We start from the raw sequence: 18,505 nt of genomic DNA on the forward strand, positions 1-18,505 counted from the left end.
CTACACCTCAATAAAAAAGAAAAAAGAAAAGGAATGTGTGCTTTCTAAGCTTGCAAGGAGTGGAGAGGTGTTCCAAGGCTGCTGGAGAAAAATCTTACTTCCCTCTCTGTGCTTCTACTTGCTGTGCCTCTCTGGCTGTAGCAACATTAGGTGTCAAATTAATTCGGTCAATTTCTCTGAAATCAGACTGTCTGGGCCAGGAGGAGCCACAGTTTGGCTCTCCAGAGTGGGCAGTGGGCAGTGTCAGTCCAGCCACTGGCAGCTCTTAGGATGCTGGGCCATACCCTCTTCTGTGAGTGCATGGGCTTGACAGGCCCCAGCAGAGGAGAGGCTCCGTGAGGTGGAGAGCGGGTGAGTTCTGGAGAGAACCAAGGACTAAAGTAGTTGAGCTCCCTGCTTTGCTTTTGGGAGCCAAGAGGATGCAAAATCCTGATAGGTGAGCAGAGACACAGAGGTCACTGATGCCTCTGGCCCTGTCTCCCTATCTGTAAAATGAGTGGGTGCATAGGTGAGAGGTATAGGGAGTGACGCTGAAGCAATGGCCCTGGGAACTCTGCGTCTCACTTTTGCATGTTGAGTGTGAACCTGGCCTCTGGACCAACGAAGATAAACTGGGGCAAAGAAATTCATTTCTTGGGTTTGTGTTTCTATTCTACCTGTTGTTAAGTGGCCTCTTTTCCTCACTGTCTGAGCTCCCCTTTTGAGCAGGGTTCTGGGCTGGGAGCTGGGGCGCGGGTGTTGGGAAAGACACTGGGGGGAGGAATTCAGTCTGCTCTGGCTGGCAGTCTCATGGGGGGATATGGGGAGATGGATGTGGGGGGAATCTTTCTTCAGGGGCCTCTCAGTCTGACGGGGGAGACTTTGGCCTCTGCCCAAGAGCCCCATATGGGATTGTCCTTGTCCTAAGGCACCTTTGGGCCTGAAACGTTGGGGCGTCAATTGTGAGGGACACATGTGCACCTCCGACACTCCTATATCACACTCATATACTCAACCTTCCCTGGAGCCACTACTTCCCTGAAGGGGGGTCTGATTGTGAAAGACTGAGTCAGGGTCCTTAGATGGTTCTGACACAGATGTAGTTATAGTACATGTACATGACTTCAGATATTTGTTGGCGCCAATCTAGATTAGATCTTCTATTTTACATTAGTTTGTATGATGATTCATAAATTAGTTTCTAAAAAATTCAATACTTTTATAAAGAGAGTATATTACAGTTGACCCTTGAACAACACAGGAGTTAGGGGCACCAACCCACCATGCAGTCGAAAATCTGTGTGTAACGTATAATCAGCCCTCCATATACGCAGTCCTTCCATATCCATGGTTCTACCTCCTTGGATTCAACCAACTGCGGATGGTGTAGTACTGTAGTATTTACTACTGCATAACAAATTACCCTAAAACTTAGTGACTTAAAACAATCACAATTTCTGTAGGTCAGGACTCTCTCAGCGAGCTGCAATCAAGATGTCAGTCCAGGGGCTTCCCTGGTGGCACAGTGGTTAAGAATCTGCCTGCCAATGCAGGGGACACGGGTTCGAGCCTGGTCGGGGAAGATCCCACGTGCCGCGGAGCAACTAAGCCCGTGCGCCACAACTACTGAGCCTGCGCACCTAGAGCCCATGCTCCACAACAAGAGAAGCCACTGCAATGAGAAGCTCCTGCACCGCAACAAAGAGGAGCCCCCGCTCGCCGCAACTAGAGAGAGCCTGCACACAGCAACGAAGACCCAACGCAGCCATAAATGAATGAATGAATGAATGAATTAAAAAAAAAAAAAAACACCGCATACTGACCTTTAAAAAAAAAAAAAAAAAGATGTCAGTCCAAGGTCCCTGGTCTCCTTTGTTGGGAGCATTCAGTTCCCGGAGGGCTGTAGGTTGGAGATCACTTTTAGTTCCTTCCATGTGGGCAGCTTGCTTCATCAAATCACGCAAGCCAAGAAAGTTATAGAGTATTAACAAGACAGAAGTCACGGTTTCCTGCCACCTAATCACAGAAGCGACATTCCTCAGTGTTGCCATATTTTATTGGTTAAAAATAAGTTGCGGGCTTCCCTGGTGGCGCAGTGGTTGAGGGTACGCCTGCCGATGCAGGGGACGCGGGTTCGTGCCCCGGTCCGGTCTGGGAAGATCCCACATGCCGCAGAGCGGCTGGGCCCGTGAGCCATGGCCGCTGAGCCTGTGCGTCCGGAGCCTGTGCTCCGCGATGGGAGAGGCCACAGCGGTGAGAGGCCCGCTACCGCCAAAAAAAAAAAAAAGGTTGCTTAAAGGGAGAATATTACACAAGGCTCTGAGTACATGGGGGGGAGGGGTCATCAGGGGCCATCTTAGAGGCTTCGTGCTACAGGAGGCATATTTTGATTGATCAGATAAAGGCATATTTTATTGATTGTTTTAAATTATACAAATAAAAATTAATTCTACTTATAAAAATGGAAACATTTCAGAGAAATCTAATATTTCCTTTTATCCCTCCCCAACAAGGTATATATATTTTAAACCTCACAAAGTATACTTCTTGCTGAAACAGTGACCCAGGACATTAATAATTCTTGTTATCTCGACATTTGACATTTAAACAGAAACGATACTGGACCAGTTTTTTTTTTTTTTAACGTGTGTCTCATTATTTCTTTTTCTTTTTTTTTTAAATAAATTTATTTATTTTATTTATTTATTTTTGGCTACATTGGGTCTTTGTTGCTGCACGCGAGCTTTTTCTAGTGTGAACAGCGGGGGCTACTCTTTGTGGCGGTGTGCGGGCTTCTCATTGCGGTGGCTTCTCTTTGTTGTGGAGCACGGGCTCTAGGTGTACAGGCTTCAGTAGTTGTGGCGCACGGGCTTAGTTGCTCCGCAGCATGCGGGATCCTCCCGGATCAGGGCTCAAACCCATGTCTCCTGCATTGGCGAGCGGACTCTTTTTTTAAAAAAAAATTTATTTATTTTATATTTATTTTTGGCTGCGTTGGGTCCTTGTTGGACTTTCTCTAGTTGTGGCGAGAGGAGGCTACTCTTTGTTGCAGTGCGTGGACTTCTCATTGTGGTGGCTTCTCTTGTTGCGGAGCACTGGCTCTAGGTGCGCGGGCTTCAGTAGTTGCAGCACATGGGCTCAGTAGTTGTGGCTCGCGGACTCTAGAACACAGGCTCAGTAGTTGTGGCGCACGGGCTTAGCTGCTCCACGGCATGTGGGATCTTCCCGGGCCAGGGCTCTAACCCGTGTCCCCTGCATTGGCAGGCGGATTCTTAACCACTGCACCACCAGGGAAGTCCTGATACTGGACCAGTTTTAATAAGTTCCATTTATTAAGAGACGTTGTTCTAGCAAAGGGCTGTAACTAGATTTGAATAACTTTAACTGTGAGGATTTCTAACAAGACAACATCAAGCCCTCAGAGCACAAGAGGGTGAATTTTCAGAAAAGGCCCCTTTCCTGAATGCATGAAGGCTTTTCTGAGTAAAACCGGTGGTTAAGAGCACAGACTCAGAAGCCAGACCCCTGGATTTGGATGTTGGCGCCATTTCTTTCTGTCTCTGTGACCTTGGGCAAATCAATTAACTTCTCTGTTCTCCAGTTTCCTCATCTTAAAATGAAGACAATAGTAGTAACTACCTCATAGGATTGTTGCAAGGGTTAAATGGATACATACTATGCAAAATACTGTACCTGGCACATAGTAAACTATGTTAATGAGAATTATTATTATAGATAGTGCTTTTGTGATGCACACTTAACTTTTTCACAGAAAAACAATCAAATTTTTCCTTAAGGAGTCTGAATCTAAAATTTAAAAGACATCATTTTAAAAAGGCTTTTAAAAAATAAAGCTGCCTGGGCTTCCCTGGTGGCGCAGTGGTTGAGAGTCCGCTTGCCGATGCAGGGGACGCGGGTTCGTGCCCTGGTCCAGGAAGATCCCACATGCCGCGAAGCAGCTAGGCCCGTGAGCCATGGCCGCTGAACCTGCGCATCTGGAGCCTGTGCTCCGCAACGGGAGAGGCCACAACAGTGAGAGGCCCACGTACCGCAAAAAAAATAAATAAATAAAGCTGCCTAATATTCCTCTCCATAAGAGAGCTTTCTGAGCTGAGAAAAAGGCAAAAGCCAGACCAAGTGTGGTGAATTGCATGTTGACAGGAGCCCTGCCAATCCTGGGTTTAGGGACAGACCCAGACCCTGGTGTGGTGGTGGGTTAGGGAAGGAGCTTGACAAGAGCAGGAAGTCAGGGCTGGAGCCAGGCCAGCAGAGTTTGGGGCCGGGATGTTGAGGCAGGACCCCAGTGGATGAGCTGACCCAGCCAAGAATTGCTGTTTCCAATCAGGCACGCTGGCCATCAGGCCTGATAGTGGGAAGCTCTGAGGCTACTGCTGTACCTGGGTGGAGAAGACCTGGTCCAGAGACTGTCTAGACTGCCCCTGTTTCTTTACCTGTGACAACTGTACAGACCGAACGAGGAAATGGGTCTGAAGATGCTTTGTATGCATTAAAACAATCAAGGCCCCCCTGCACAAAGCCCTACAGTGCCAGCCCTGCCCTTGAGCAAGTCTTGCCTGCGCAGGTAGATAGGACTTGCATCCAAAAGACTAATGCATTAGCCGCTCAGTCAAGGAGAGGGGGAGCTGCAGCTGCCCTCTGTGAAGGTCTCTGCCGGTGACTTCTATACTTGGGAGGTTGTTTTAAAGTCACTGAGTGGGGATTTCTTAGTCCCTGGGCCAGTGAGAAGAGTGGGGAGGTTCCATACACTAGGGAGGGGTTTAGCCAGTGAGCCACCTTCCCCTTCCTGCCAGAGTGAAACCCCATGACCAGGAGCAGGGAAGTCTAACTCAGGTTTCTGGTCCTACCTGAGGAGACTTGCTTAATAGGAGGAATGAGGGATGAGGTTGGGGCTGAGACCCAGAGACCCACAGGTCAAGGCACACACAGCAGATGCCTGAGCAGGCCCGAGGAACAGGAGGAAGCATGGAAGGGGTTGGCAGGGAGGTAGTGCAGGGCTGGGTCCTCTGGGGAGAAGAAAGGTCTGGGTCCATGGAAATCTTCTCTCCAGGGACCCCAAATAGGTCTGCACCATCAAGTGTTGTCAGAGGGGATGGGATTAAAACCTGGGGTGCAGGGAGGCAGGGAGTGAAGTGGGAATGAGGAGTGTAGGAATTACGGGGATAAGGAGACTGCAGAAGGTAGGTGGGCTCCCAAGCCCTAGTAGGTGTGGCATATCATATCGGAGCTCTGTGTACAGATGGTGCCCGACTTATGATGATTCGATTTATGATTTTTTTTTTAAGATTTATTTATTATTTATTTATTTTATTTTATCATTTTTGGCTGTGTGGGATCTTCATTGAGGCATATGCGGGATCTTTCCTTGTGGCACGCCGGGCTCTTCCTTGTGGCGCGCAGGCTTCTCTCTAGTTGTGGTGTGCAGGCTCCAGAGCGGGTGGGCTCTGTAGTTTGCAGCACGCGGGCTCTCTAGTTGAGGCGCGCAAGCTCAGTAGTTGTGGAGCACGGGCTTAGTTGCCCCGTGGCACGTGGGATCTTAGTTCCCTGACCAGGGATTGAACCCGCGTCCCCTGCATTGTAAGGTGGATTCTTTACCACTGGACCACCAGGGAAGTCCCCAATTTATGATTTTTTTTAAAAAGTAACTAGAAATATCCTAGTATATTGTACTTCGGAGATAAAGAGTCCTTTGGGCATTTAGATCCCTACTTCATCATCATCACCATCACCACACACACACACACACACACACACACACAAACACAAATCAACTATTTACACATGGATTAAAAAAAATTACTCTTGTGCATGAACAAAAATGAAAACACAAATAAATTAAGGTATTCCAAAACCTTTTTCACATTCTTTCTTTTGTATGAATCCCCCTTTATTCCAGTCTTTAGTGTTTGTGTTTTCTCATAAAACCTAGTCTTTATGCTATTAAGAGCATTGGTGATGAGCACTTCATTAAGAAGCATCTCAGCATTGTCTCTAGAATTTCCTTCTGAGACAGAAAACATTTCTGGGACTGGAGACTGAAGTGTTCATCCTGTTTTCCTTCTTTCCAATTAAAGCTGATTCCATGACAGAAGTATCAATCTGTGGAAATAGCATTTTTTTTCCTCCCCAAAGCAGAAAATTCAGCACCTGTACTTAGAGTTCTGTTGGAGAAGTGGCTGAACTCAAAATGTATTAGGAACCCAACTGCAGTTTAGTGTTGGTGGATTCAACAAATTGCAGCAGTCCTTCAAATACAGGCTATGGTTTCCTTCTGGGATGACCTCACCAGGACCCTTGGCAACAGTACTGCTCAGTAGACTCTGGCAGCAAGATACTACATTGGTTGTGTTTCTAACTGAGCTGGAGTTGAAGGCATTCTCCAAAACATGATGGTAGTTGATGTCTACAGAAGTGCTGGTAAGTGCTATGGATGTGAGTCCGCCCGCCTATCACTACGCCTAGGGAACCGAAATTGGCAAAGCCACAGAGAGCATGAGTGGCAATTGTCTCAGCACGAATCAACATATATTGCTGCACACCATCCACAAATTGGGTCCACCCTCTTGCCTTAAATGGATCAATTTTGAGAGTTTCTGATAAGCCACAAATTTATTGAAGAATGTCTTATATAACCTATGAGTTTGGCAACCATAAAGCTGTCTTGCCAGTCCACTCCCATCATGAAGGAAAAGGGCATGAAGGTGTAGGAGCATATTGCTTCGAAACTCAGTTGTGGGTAGTCAAACATGTTTCCAAACCAGGAAAGGGCTGAATTCACAAAAGACAACAGGGCCAGAAAGGCAATCAAATTCACAGCGATGTTCGCCACCAGGGAAATGGATGAAGATGCTCCCTGAGGGTTATTTTAGGTGTTTCTGTCTCAGGTCAAGAAAGTTTAGAAATAGCCAATGCTGCAGGTGTGGACATAACTGAAGCAGTTAACAGGTGAGAGGATGAAACCCCAAAAGAAATAAATGCACCTAAGACACTTCCAGCAATGGTAGAGAACCCAGTGGTCATGATTGTGTGGAGTTTGGACTTGGTGACGTATGGTAAATGTGGTTGGACCAGCAGTGGAGACTCTCTGTCCAACAAATCTATTGCCAGAAGGAACTACAGATTCAACAGGAGATGTTCCCATAGTCACTAGCATTACCCATCCATCCTCTCAAACAAACATGGTTGATGGTCCCAATTTGTAGTGGTCCTTCCAACCAGAGACTGTGGTGCCCTCCTCAGAATGGGGACTTCCGGTTGCATCCTCTCTCCTTCCTTCCTGCTTCGATGTGGACACGGGAATGCTTTTTAATGATCCACTGCATCAGTCCGAGGTAGTGCAACATGGACATCACAGTGCTGAAGAAACCCACGACGGGCAGGACCTTAAATGCAAAAAAGTGGTCTTTATAGTTCTCACGAAAGACAAATGTGGAGCCAGCATCAGTGTACTCCAGGAATGTCAGAACTTGTCTCCGTAACCAGTCAAAAGCCATAAATCCAGTTTCCGTCCTTAGTATCAAAAGCCCAAGGAGAAACTGTAACCCAATACCCCAGAAGACAGGCCTCCAGTAAACTTTGGTTGGGTGCTTGGAAAATAGAAATGTCAGGATAAGGTACATTAGGAGTCCACCGAAGGACAACAGCTGCTGTTGGCCCAAGCTGGTGGTGTCAAAGACCAGCCAGAAAAGACCAGGCCCAAATCACCCACTTCAGCCAGAACCAATGTCTGTCCAGAAGCCTTTAGCCAGGAGACGGGAACTGAGCGATTTGAGACTCATATCTGGCCATGAAGTGATCCCAGATCACACAGAAGATGGCAACCACTGTGATCACGAAAAGAGGAAGGGCTCTGCGAAAGTTCAGCACACAGGCCGCAATCACCAGAGCCAGGTAACTTGCTATTAAAATGCCCCAGATGATATACTTAAGGGCTGTTTTGTGTCCCCTACAAAACTCATAAACTGTACCATACTTCCTTTCCAGGCACCTTTTCACGTGTCTCTCGATCGTCCTCCTCATCTTCAGCCTTTCTTGGAGAATCCTGCTCAGTGGTGACTTGCTCTTCCCCCTGTTTGCCCTTTTCTTGTTCTCTTTTGCACAACTCTACTCCTTAGTGAGTTGTCATTTCCTGATGTGTTCTGGTTTTCAAAGCAGTCTTCATCACTCTGAAAGCCGGTGTCGCTGCAGCCCTCGGCTGTGAGGGCTACCATCCTCTGCAGCTCCACAGAATTTTTGCTGCTCGCTGAATTCTCTTCAAATGTCTGGGCTGGAGATCCCCTGTACCTCACTAATCCTTCTCATTATCCTCATTCCTTCTGGCCCATTTTTACTCTGGGAGGAAGACTCCTGTGCATGGGAACCGCAGATGGTCTCTGGTGCCTCTTCCCTGGCGTGTCGGATGGAGGGCCAGACGCCAGGTTCACTCCCCAGCTCACCTAGGAGAATCTGATTTATGACTTTCTGACTTTTTTTTTTTTTTTTCCGGTACGCGGGCCTCTCACTGTTGTGGCCTCTCCCGTTGCGGAGCACAGGCTCTGGACGCGCAGGCTCAGCGGCCATGGCTCACGGGCCCAGCCGCTCCGCGGCATGTGGGATCTTCCCGGACCGGGGCACGAACCCGTGTCCCCTGCATCGGCAGGCGGACTCTCAACCGCTGCACCACCAGGGAAGCCCTGACTTTATTTTTTGATGGTGCAAAACTGATAAGCATTCAGTAGAAACCTACTTTGAATTCTGAATTTTAATCTTTCCCCAGGCTGGTGATATGCAGTATGATAGTCAGTCTCTCAATACCCTCGGGATGCTGGGCAGAGGCAGCTCCCAGTCGGCTATACAATCATCACGGTAAACAACTGATACACTTACAACCATTCTGTACCCACACAACCATTCTGTTTTTCACTTTCAGTACAGTATTCAAGAAATCACATGAGATATTCAACACTTTACTATGAAACAGGCTTTATGTTAGATGATTTTGCCCAACTGTAGGCTAATGTGAGTGTTTTGAGCATGTTTAATGTAGGTTAGGCTAAGCTATGATGTTCAGTAGGTCAGGTGTATTAAATGCATTTTTTACTCACAGTGCTGTCAATTTACAATGGGTTTATTGGGATGGAACCCCATTATAAGTGGAGAAAGGTCTGTAGTGGCTATCTCTAAGGAGATTGAATGGCCCTGATGGCAGCCCGTGACATATCTGCCAGCCTCTGTTTCCTACAGGCCACACCCCAAACCCAGTGTTAGTGTTTCCTCCTAATCACAGCATGAACAGGTAACAAGAACAGGTAACAAGAACAGGAAAGCAATGAGATCTCTGAACACCTGATCAAGGAAAACTTCCTGGAGGAAGAAGAGCCTAGAGAATGAGTAGAAGTTGAGGCAACAAAGGATAGTGATTCCTAGTGCTGACTGGACCCAGGTGTCTCGGATCTTCCACTTACTAGCTGTGCCTCAACAAAGCATAGTGATTCCTGGTGCAGACTGGACCCAGGTGTCTCGGATCTTCCACTTACTAGCTGTGCCTCACTTTTTTCAACTGTGAAATGGGGCAGTTAGTGTTTCTCTCATAGCATTTTGTGAGAGCTCAATAAGTTTACACATGTAAAGGGCTTAGAGCTGAGCCTGGCACATAGGAAGGAGTCCATAAATGTCAGCTGTTACTATCTGACAGGAGAGGATGGGGAGGTCATCAGAGCTAGGAGATGCAGCTGGGCAGTTGTGCTGTATATTAAAAATAATTGCTAAAGGGCCTCGACTCCCAGACCTATGAGTTTAATGGGGATGCTGGTGGTGAGGAGCATGACATGGGGGTGTTCCAAATCAGACCTCAAATCCACGCTCATATACATGCCCACACCCACCAGGCACCCACAGACACAGGGGCACTAGACCCCATGCCTATGCACTGCGCCCGTGCACAGACACACACACACACACCCACACACACTCCTGGACACAGACCCACACGCGTGCTTCCTCCTCCTTCCCCAACCCCTCTCAGAAATAAAAGTGCTCCCAGCCCGGGGTGGGGGGTGGTTTGCACACCGCCGCAGACCCCCGAGCCTCTCCCAGCCCCAGCGCCGGACAGCTAGAAATGTGTCTGCTCTGCCGTCTCCAGGCCTGAAGGCTTCTAGCCACACCTTAACCTTCCCAGCTCCTCTTCCCAAACCCCTAGGCTCAGGGGCGGTCGATCTTCTACTTGCTCCATTTTTTTTTATCTCCAGTAGATTTGAGAAGAGATTCGGCTGGTTGTGGGACTGGCCGGCGGGAGGAGGGAGGTGGCTCAGGGAAAAGGGGAATCATCATACTGAGGTCAGGGCCGGGGGAGGGGCCAGGTCCCCCAAGGACCTGTATGTACACCCTCCCACCCCCTCACCCCCCACCGGAGATGAAAGAGGGCTCGGGCCGTGGGATGGGAGCAGTCCGAGGGGCTCGGTGCTTGGGGGGCCGTGAGCTTGCCCCATAATGGGGCGCAAGGTGGAGCCCTAGTGCTCCGTGCTGGGGAGGAAGGAGAGGGCAGGAGGCCGGCATTCAGCTGGTGTCCAGCGGTCCCCGGGCGGGGCTCGTCCCCCGAAAGGCACGGACAAAGCGGCGGCCTCCCCGGACCCCTGCGCCGCCTGGAGCCGAGGGCTCAGCACAAAGCTGGGGGCGGGTGGAGCCGAGCCCGCCCCACGCGCCGGCGCTCACGGGACTGTTGATCCGCACGATTGCGAGCGACGTTTCCTGCGCCTAATCCCAACAAGCATGAAAACGGCTCCAGCGGGCCCGCCAGCAGGCCCTTTGTCCCGGCCCCTCGCGGGACAGCTGCAGCCGGGATCCCGCCCCCCTTTTGTGTCTCCACCCCCGCGCCCCTCTCCGCCCTCCCTAACTCAGCTGCCCGGATGGCCGCAAGCCTCCCAGGTCTCTCGCCTCGGGCACTTGGGCCGCACAAAGAGGGGCAGTACCCCTAATCTGGGGGCGGGGGAAGATTAACCCCAGGGTCTGCAGGGAGAGGTGGGACTGTGGAGGGAAGAGAGAGAGAGAGAGAGGGCTGAGGGGTGAGCCTTCTGCGAATGTAGGGCTGTGCGAGTGATGTGGGCCTGCAAGTGAGAGCATAGATGTGGGACTGGAACCGTAGGTCGACACGTGTGAGCGGGTGCAAGCTAGCGGACTGGAGGGGACCCGGGTTGATTACTCAAGCTTCTTGGACTCCTCTGGCCAGCCCCCAACATTCAGTGTTCAGACAGCTCTCAGGGCAAGAAACTCCCTAGACCTTGATGCTCCCTGGGCTCCCTGGGACCTCCTGTCTCTACTCCTCCTGGGATCTCCTCCACTCTGTGCCTTGGCCCCTGCCCATCCTCTGGACTCCAGCAGGGTCTCTGCCTCCAACTGCCCAATGGACAGCTCCCCTCGGATGACCCACAGCACCTCAAACCTCCCATGTCCCAAACTGAGCTCATCGCGTCACCCACAAATCTGCTCACCCCACTCAGTCACCTGGGGTGTAAGCCTTGGTCCTCCTAGTCACTCCTTACACCCGTCACCAGGTCCTATCCCTTCCGCCTCCGAACGCTTCTCTAGCCCATGCCTTCCTGTCCACTCCAGCTTCCCCATCTTGGTTCAGGCCACTGTCATCTCTCACCCAGAAAACTGGAAGGGCTCCTAGCCTGGCTCCCTCCCTTCCATTCACCACACTGCTCTGGAGTGGGCTTCCATAAGACTCCTGCAACTTAAGACCGTTCCAAGGCTCTCCAATTGCTTCGCTTGGTTCGCAAGGCCTTCTCTGACTGCTTCCTACATCCTCACTGGCCTGATCTTTCCCCAGGGTCTGTTGTTCTCAAGTTACTGTCTAGTCCACAAAGACCTTTCTCAAGAGCCTTCATGGAGATTTTTCCTCATGAAATCTCTGAGTAGCCTTGTTCCTCACAGAACCATCCTTCAGAACCCCAAGGTCCAGGGAACTACAGGGCAGTGGGAGGGCAGATCCTCCAGAGACAGTGCATGCTGGCTCAGCCTTGCCCACACTATGCCTGCCACACGCAGGACAGCAGGGCTCCTCCCCAGCCGATGTGGTCCTGCCCTTCCTTGGGCTTCCTCAGGCCACCGTGGCTACAGAGGCCACTGCAGGTGCGTGAATCCTCAGGGCTGCTGGACACGCTTGTCTCTGTCCCAGATCTCTCGGGATGGACCACATCCCCAGGGGGCTCAGAACCCCACAGTCTGCAAACATGTCTGTGTCACACTGTTCCTGTCACCATTGTCACCAGACACCTCCTCCCAGGAACCTGCTTCCAAGATGCTCTCAAGCCCCCATCTTAGTCAGAGAGGAAATTCCTATATTCAACAAATATTTATTCCTGTCTACCATGTTCTAGCCCCTCTGGTAGGCAGTGGTGATTCAGATGAATCAGACATGGTCCCAGCCCACTGGAACTTCACAGTCAATTCCTGGAGACCCAGACACGGGTAATAAGAGTACAGTGTGATAAGTGCTAATACAAATCTGTCCATGGTGCTGTGGAAGCACTTTCTAAAACATGTTCTAATAGGTGGGAAGTAAAAGATTTCCAAGTTCAAAGGGAATGATCAGGAAAGCGGTCACAGGGAATTCGCTGGCAGTCTAGTGGTTAGGTCTCTGCGCTTTCACTGTTGAAGGAACAGGTTCAATCCCTGTTCGGGGAACTAAGATACTAAGATCTGCCAAGCCGCTCGGGGGAGGCCAAAAGAAAATAAAGGAAAAGAAAAAAAAAAGGAAAGCATTCACAGAGGAGCTGATGTGGAGGATGTGACCTGGAGGATGAGTAAAAGTAGGTAACCAACCTCCTAGGAAAAGTGAAGAGGACTTACCCTGGGGACCCAGGAACCAGGAGCCTCCAAGAGTTCAGAAGCAGGGCACTGTCCAAGAGACAGAGGAGTCTCTAAGCCGGCAACTGCAATGAGGAGCGAGGCTTTACCTGTACAACTGTTATGAATGCTTGCTCTCGTGAGGTTGGCCTGAGACATCACATCACTTCCTGGGATGCTGGGCAGTATAATAAACTCAGTAAAGTATCCCACTTGTCTGTGAGCCACACAAGCCTCTGTCTTCAGGTACATTCAGAACCTTCAGAGCTTGGGAGTGTATGGGGTAGTAATGGGTACAGACTGGGAACCCCAGAAGCCAGTCCTCTGAAGAAAGGGCTTCTGCACCAGGCCACTGGGCTTCATTATGGGAACCGACAATACTCCCGCAAAAGACCCTCCCTGCTTAATATCAACTAAACTTGGTTCTGCAGGACCCCAACAACATAGGCTCAGTCCAGAACATGCAGGTGTACACAGATGTATATGTCTGTGTCCAAACCCCTGTGAAGAAGTTCAAAGTTTCTTTTATCTGGTGGGTCTGGTGGGTTTCAATGCCATACTCCCCATCCCCCTCCCCCAATTTTATTCCTACTTGCATCCGTGTGTTATTCCTATCCCTGTGGCCAGCTCATCCTCTCCCCATTCTCAATACTATCTTTCCCAACTCACTTCTCTATTTCAGCCCAAAGCATTGTCCTAACAACAACAGCAATAAGAGAAAGAAGAAGGAGGAGGAGAAAGCAGAGGGGAGTAGGAGAAGAGTATTTTCTTAGAGTGCTAACTCTGTGTCAGGACAGGCACTGTTCTTGGTGCTTTACCTGTGTTAACTCATCTAATCCCTAGGAGAAAGATACTATTATCATCTGCATTTTGCAGATGAAGAAATTGAGGGCCAGGGGTGTTGAGCAACTTGCTTAAATTCACATAGCTGGTAGGAGGCAGAGCCAGGATTCAAACCCAGGCAATCTGGCTGCAGAATCAGTGCTCTCACCACCTCAACTCCACATTGCCCCACAACCACTCCCTACTTGCCTTTATAACCATCTTCATATTCTCCTACCCTATCGCCATCCCAATCTCATTCCCTTTAGCATCCTGTCCTACACATATTATCCCATCCCACTTAATCCATGCCCAGTTTCATACCCATTCCTCACCCCCCCCCACCCAACCTTTGACTCTTCCCCATTCCTATTCCCTTCCTCTTCCTTGTACCCCTTAGAAAACTGGCTTTGGAGTCTGTTTTCAAGTTCACTAGGCTTTGAACAAGAGATACATTCACTTAAATTTTGGGAGCCTTAGTTTTTTCACCTGTTTGAAAGGGGTGGGAAAGCAAGTATGATCTACTTCACAGGATTGCTGTGAGTGTTAAATAATGCTTTTGAAATTGCTTTGTAAATTGCAAAATATTTTACAGCCCAATGTGTTGTTGTTGTTTTGTTAATTTGCCTTGATATTATTTTTTACCCCGTCTAGAAGCAAGTGTTTTAATTTCAGTAATTGACCATTTGTTTTCTAAACAGTGAAATTGTTATGCTGTTTTGAAACTAATTTTAATGGAGGCTACTGAAATGGTAATCTTTATTGTTTGTGATTATTAATAATTTAAGAAAAAGAAAAGTAAATGTTGCTTGTATTAACAAGGTTGGGATTACTTTCCACGGGAGGTCCTAAAAATGGAACGGTTGTGAATGAGGGTGCTCTAGGACAGAATGGGAAAGAGCTGAGGTGGGAATGGGGAATGGAAAAGAGGATGGAGAATTGGAAGGGAACAAGGTAGAGATAAAGAGCAGTGAAGGGATACAGGTGAGAAAAGAATGACCAAGCGGTATCAAGCCTTCCTATGTGCCATGTCACCCTATTTTATTATCCTATTTTATAGGTGAGTAAACCAAAGTTTCTTTAGGTAGGTTCCATTTCTGGCAGGACAGACACAGTACTCTCTATTCTCACATTTCCCCTCAAATGCCTACTGGAAAGAAACAAGGTTTCAGACTCCTTGCCTGAGAAACAGGCTCATCTGTACCCAGAAAGGGTTCTCTAAGATAGGGAGCGTCCCCATGACCCACCTGGGACTAAGTTCAATGGAACTGAGCAAGAGATGGGAAGTTGCCATTGGGATGGAAAGGGGAGGGAGACATGGTAGCAGGCGTCTGCTTCATGCTACAGCTTTACAGTTAATGCTCCAGATGCCTGTTTCCTCCTTCTTTGGGAAAATGGAGGGAAGGGAAGGTGCTATCTCTTCCACTTCCTGTGCCTAGAGTACCTGAAATCCTCATACGGCTTCCCCGGACTTACAAAACCCCTCACCCCTGAATTCCTTCCTACCCCCAAAACTCACCCAGATAGGAGCAGAATCTTCTAGGTTGATTTCCTGACCTCTCTTCCCCTAACTTGTCTCAGGTACAATCACCACCTTGATCTCCATAATGAAACTCCTTTTATATGAGACACTCAGATACTCCCCTAATTATTACTGAGATCTTCTAGTTTGTGTGTGTGCATTTGTGCATGCCCGTGTGCATTTTGGGAATGGGGAGTCTGAATGGCTACATCACGCCTAATGAACTTCACCCAGAGAAGGTTAATTACCCTCAGAAGTCCGTTACTAAATTAGCAGCCTATGGCTCTGCTCCGCATTGTGATAATATCCCATTATATGTGATCAGAGTTTTATAGTTGATAGAACCTTTCCCTCTATTTCCCCATTGCTCTCTCATGACTACACTGGGAGGTAAGCAATGGTGTGCCTTTTTATAGAAGAGGAAACAGGCAGTCACAGGTGCTAAGTGTCTTGCACAAAGTTGAACAGCTTGCAATGGAGCAAGGACCCTACTCCTTCAACTAAACACTCAACTGCCCAGGTCTCACCCAGGTCTGCCTTGAATCCCACGGCAACAATGTGGCAGGACTCAAAGGAAAGGGTTGCTCAGGTGTGCAGGGAGAGTTACTGGCTCAGTGGGAGTGCCTTGGCATTTGGATAATTCTTTGAGTGGGACTGTCCTAGGCAGGGTCCCAGTTTAGCACTCCTGTCCCCTAGACATGAGAATACCAATAGGACTGCCTACACACTTGAGACGAACAAAACACCTCCCTCATATTTTTAAAGCCCCCTATAGGGGTGGTATCCCTCCCACTTCTCTCTCCTAACCACTTAGAACCACAGGGCTACGGTCTCAGCTTTGGACACTGGCCCCCTTTCTATTGTCCACCCCCTACCATCCTTCTTTTCTCCCAGAGCAGTTCACCTCCCTCTTGAACTCTATCAGCTAGAAAACGTCAAGAGTTATTGAGGCTTGAGCCCCATGGCTCTGAGGCTTAAGGAGGCTGTTCCTTTAAGGAGGCTGGTTCCCAGGACTAACGGGGGTAAGGGGGTGGGGGTGGGAGGGACAGTGACGGGCGGGGCGGGGCGGTTGATAGAGGGAGAAGGGAAAGGACCCCACCCCCGCCCCCTGCAGGCCTCACCTAATCGCCACACTCTGCTTTATTGCCCGCCTATCGCTGCGTACTTTTAAATAAAATATGCAAAGATTTCCCTCTCAAATTATCTCCCCAGGCAAACTAGCTCAACTCCAGCTTGTTAATGAAAAAATGCAAATAAGGCTTCCCTCATCTCTCCCTCAGCCCCAAGGCCCTGGACAGCTAATGCGATTCCTTCTTTTTGGGAATTTCTGTTTCCATTGAAACCAATTTTTAGGGGGATGGGGAACTTTTCCTAGGTGCCATCCAAAGGGAGAGCCTTAAAAGGGAGGGAACAGGGGCTTCCCTGGCGGCGCAGTGGTTGAGAGTCCGCCTGCCGATGCAGGGGACACGGGTTCGTGCCCCGGTCCGGGAAGATCCCACATGCCGCAGAACGGCTAGGCCCATGAGCCATGGCCGCTGAGCCTGCGCGTCCGGAGCCTGTGCTCCGCAACGGGAGAGGCCACAACAGTGAGAGGCCCGCGTACCGCAAAAAAAAAAAAAAAAAAAAAAAAAAAAAAAAAAAAGGGAGGGAACAGCTCAGGTAGAAGTTTGAGGGAATCACTGTGTTAGGGGTTTGCGTCTTTCTGAGCCTCATTTTCCTCATCTGAGATCTCAATTAGTCCTTCCCTAAGCGGCAGTGAGGCTGAACCGAGGGAAAGGCACGGGGCTGGCGCAGAGTAGGTGCACCTCTCCAGTCTAAACCTGCTGTGGTAGGAGGATACAGAGATGGAGAAAACAGACATGGCTTCTGCCCTCATGAAGCTCACAGCCTAGCAGGAAAAAGCCCCCAGACCGTTTAAAAGTTGAAAAGCAATTAGAAGACACCTAAACCAAGCAATCAAAATCAATGTCATCATAGTGAAATAAAATGGACATCCACCCCCTAACATGGACACAATCTCCTAGGCAGCACAACTGCCAAAGATGTAGAATCTGAGGAATGAAGAACCAGAAGGGAAACCACAGGACAGACCTAAATTCAAGGTCAGGCTCAGCTGGCAGGGGCTCTTCAGAATATCAATGTCATGAAAGAAGAATGATCTGTTCCAGATTAAATGGGCTAAAGAGACAAGACAACTAAACCTGCAATGCATGATTCTGGATCAGATTGAAAAAAGGACAATGTCTGTGAAGCACAGCATTGGGACGATTTGGCAAAATGTGAATATGGATTGCATTATACATATTTTTTTAACATGAATTAACCATTTATTTATTTAAAATTTTGGCAACGCGTGAGGCATGCTAGATCCCAATTCCCCATCAGGGATCAAACCCGTGCCTCCTGCAGTGGAAGAGCAGAGTCTTAACCACTGGACCACCAGGGAAGTCCCTGTATTATACATATTTTATTGTATCTACTTAAGTTTCCTGAATATGGTCATCATATTATGGTTACATAGAAGAGTCTCCTTGTTTGGGGGAAATCTATATGGAAATGTATAGGGGTGAAATCTCATATTTGCGACTTAATCTCAGATGGTTCAGCGAACAAATGTAGCAAAATATTAACAATGGGTGAATTAGGTGAGAAATTTAGGTTTGTTCATTGAATTATTCTTGCAACTTTTCTGTAGGTTTGAAATTTTTCAAAATAAAACGTTGAAAAAAGAAAAAAATATAATTGGCTTTTTAAAAGCATGATAATGATATTGTAATTATGATTTTTTTAAAGTCCTTATCTTTTCGAGACACTGGCTAAATAAAACATTTTCAGATGAAATTAAATGATCTGTATTATTTGCTTAACAATAATATAGGAGGAGGGAGGTTGTTGGGAGTTCAGGTGAAACCTGATTGGTGTGAGCTAATAATTCAAGTTGTGTGGTGAAAACGTTCTCTTTGTTTTCTTATATTTGAATTTTCTATAATTAAAAGTATTGTTGTTTTTAAGAAAAGCAATTACAAGAAATGTGGTGAGTGTTAGAAGGGAAGTATGGATCTAGCAGGGGAACACAGTCCAGTCTGAGGGGTTTGGAGCAGGCTTTCTAGAAGAGAGGAGCGTTTAAGCAGAGACTCAGAGTGAGCAGGACCAAAGCGGGGTTGAGTAGGGGTGAGGTAAGGAAGAGCTCTCTAGGCCAATGGTCCAAAAGGTACAAGAGTGAGATGCAGTGTGGTGGAGTGTGCAGGACCCCAAGTGAGGCAGAAAGGAGAAGCCAGGTGGAGAGGAGAGGCCAGGTGGGGAGTTGAGATGGAGCTAATGAGGACCTTGCAGTCCAGC

General features: G+C 48.5%; 1 pseudogene; it reads right to left on the reverse strand.

The window, feature by feature from the left end:
- Window positions 1–6,179: 6,179 nt before the first annotated feature.
- LOC132515568 (solute carrier family 28 member 3-like) lies at window positions 6,180–10,463 on the reverse strand (annotated as a pseudogene).
- Window positions 10,464–18,505: the final 8,042 nt, after the last annotated feature.

This window comes from Lagenorhynchus albirostris, chromosome 2, assembly GCF_949774975.1.
Source record: "Lagenorhynchus albirostris chromosome 2, mLagAlb1.1, whole genome shotgun sequence".
NCBI classification, from domain to species: Eukaryota; Metazoa; Chordata; class Mammalia; order Artiodactyla; family Delphinidae; genus Lagenorhynchus; species Lagenorhynchus albirostris.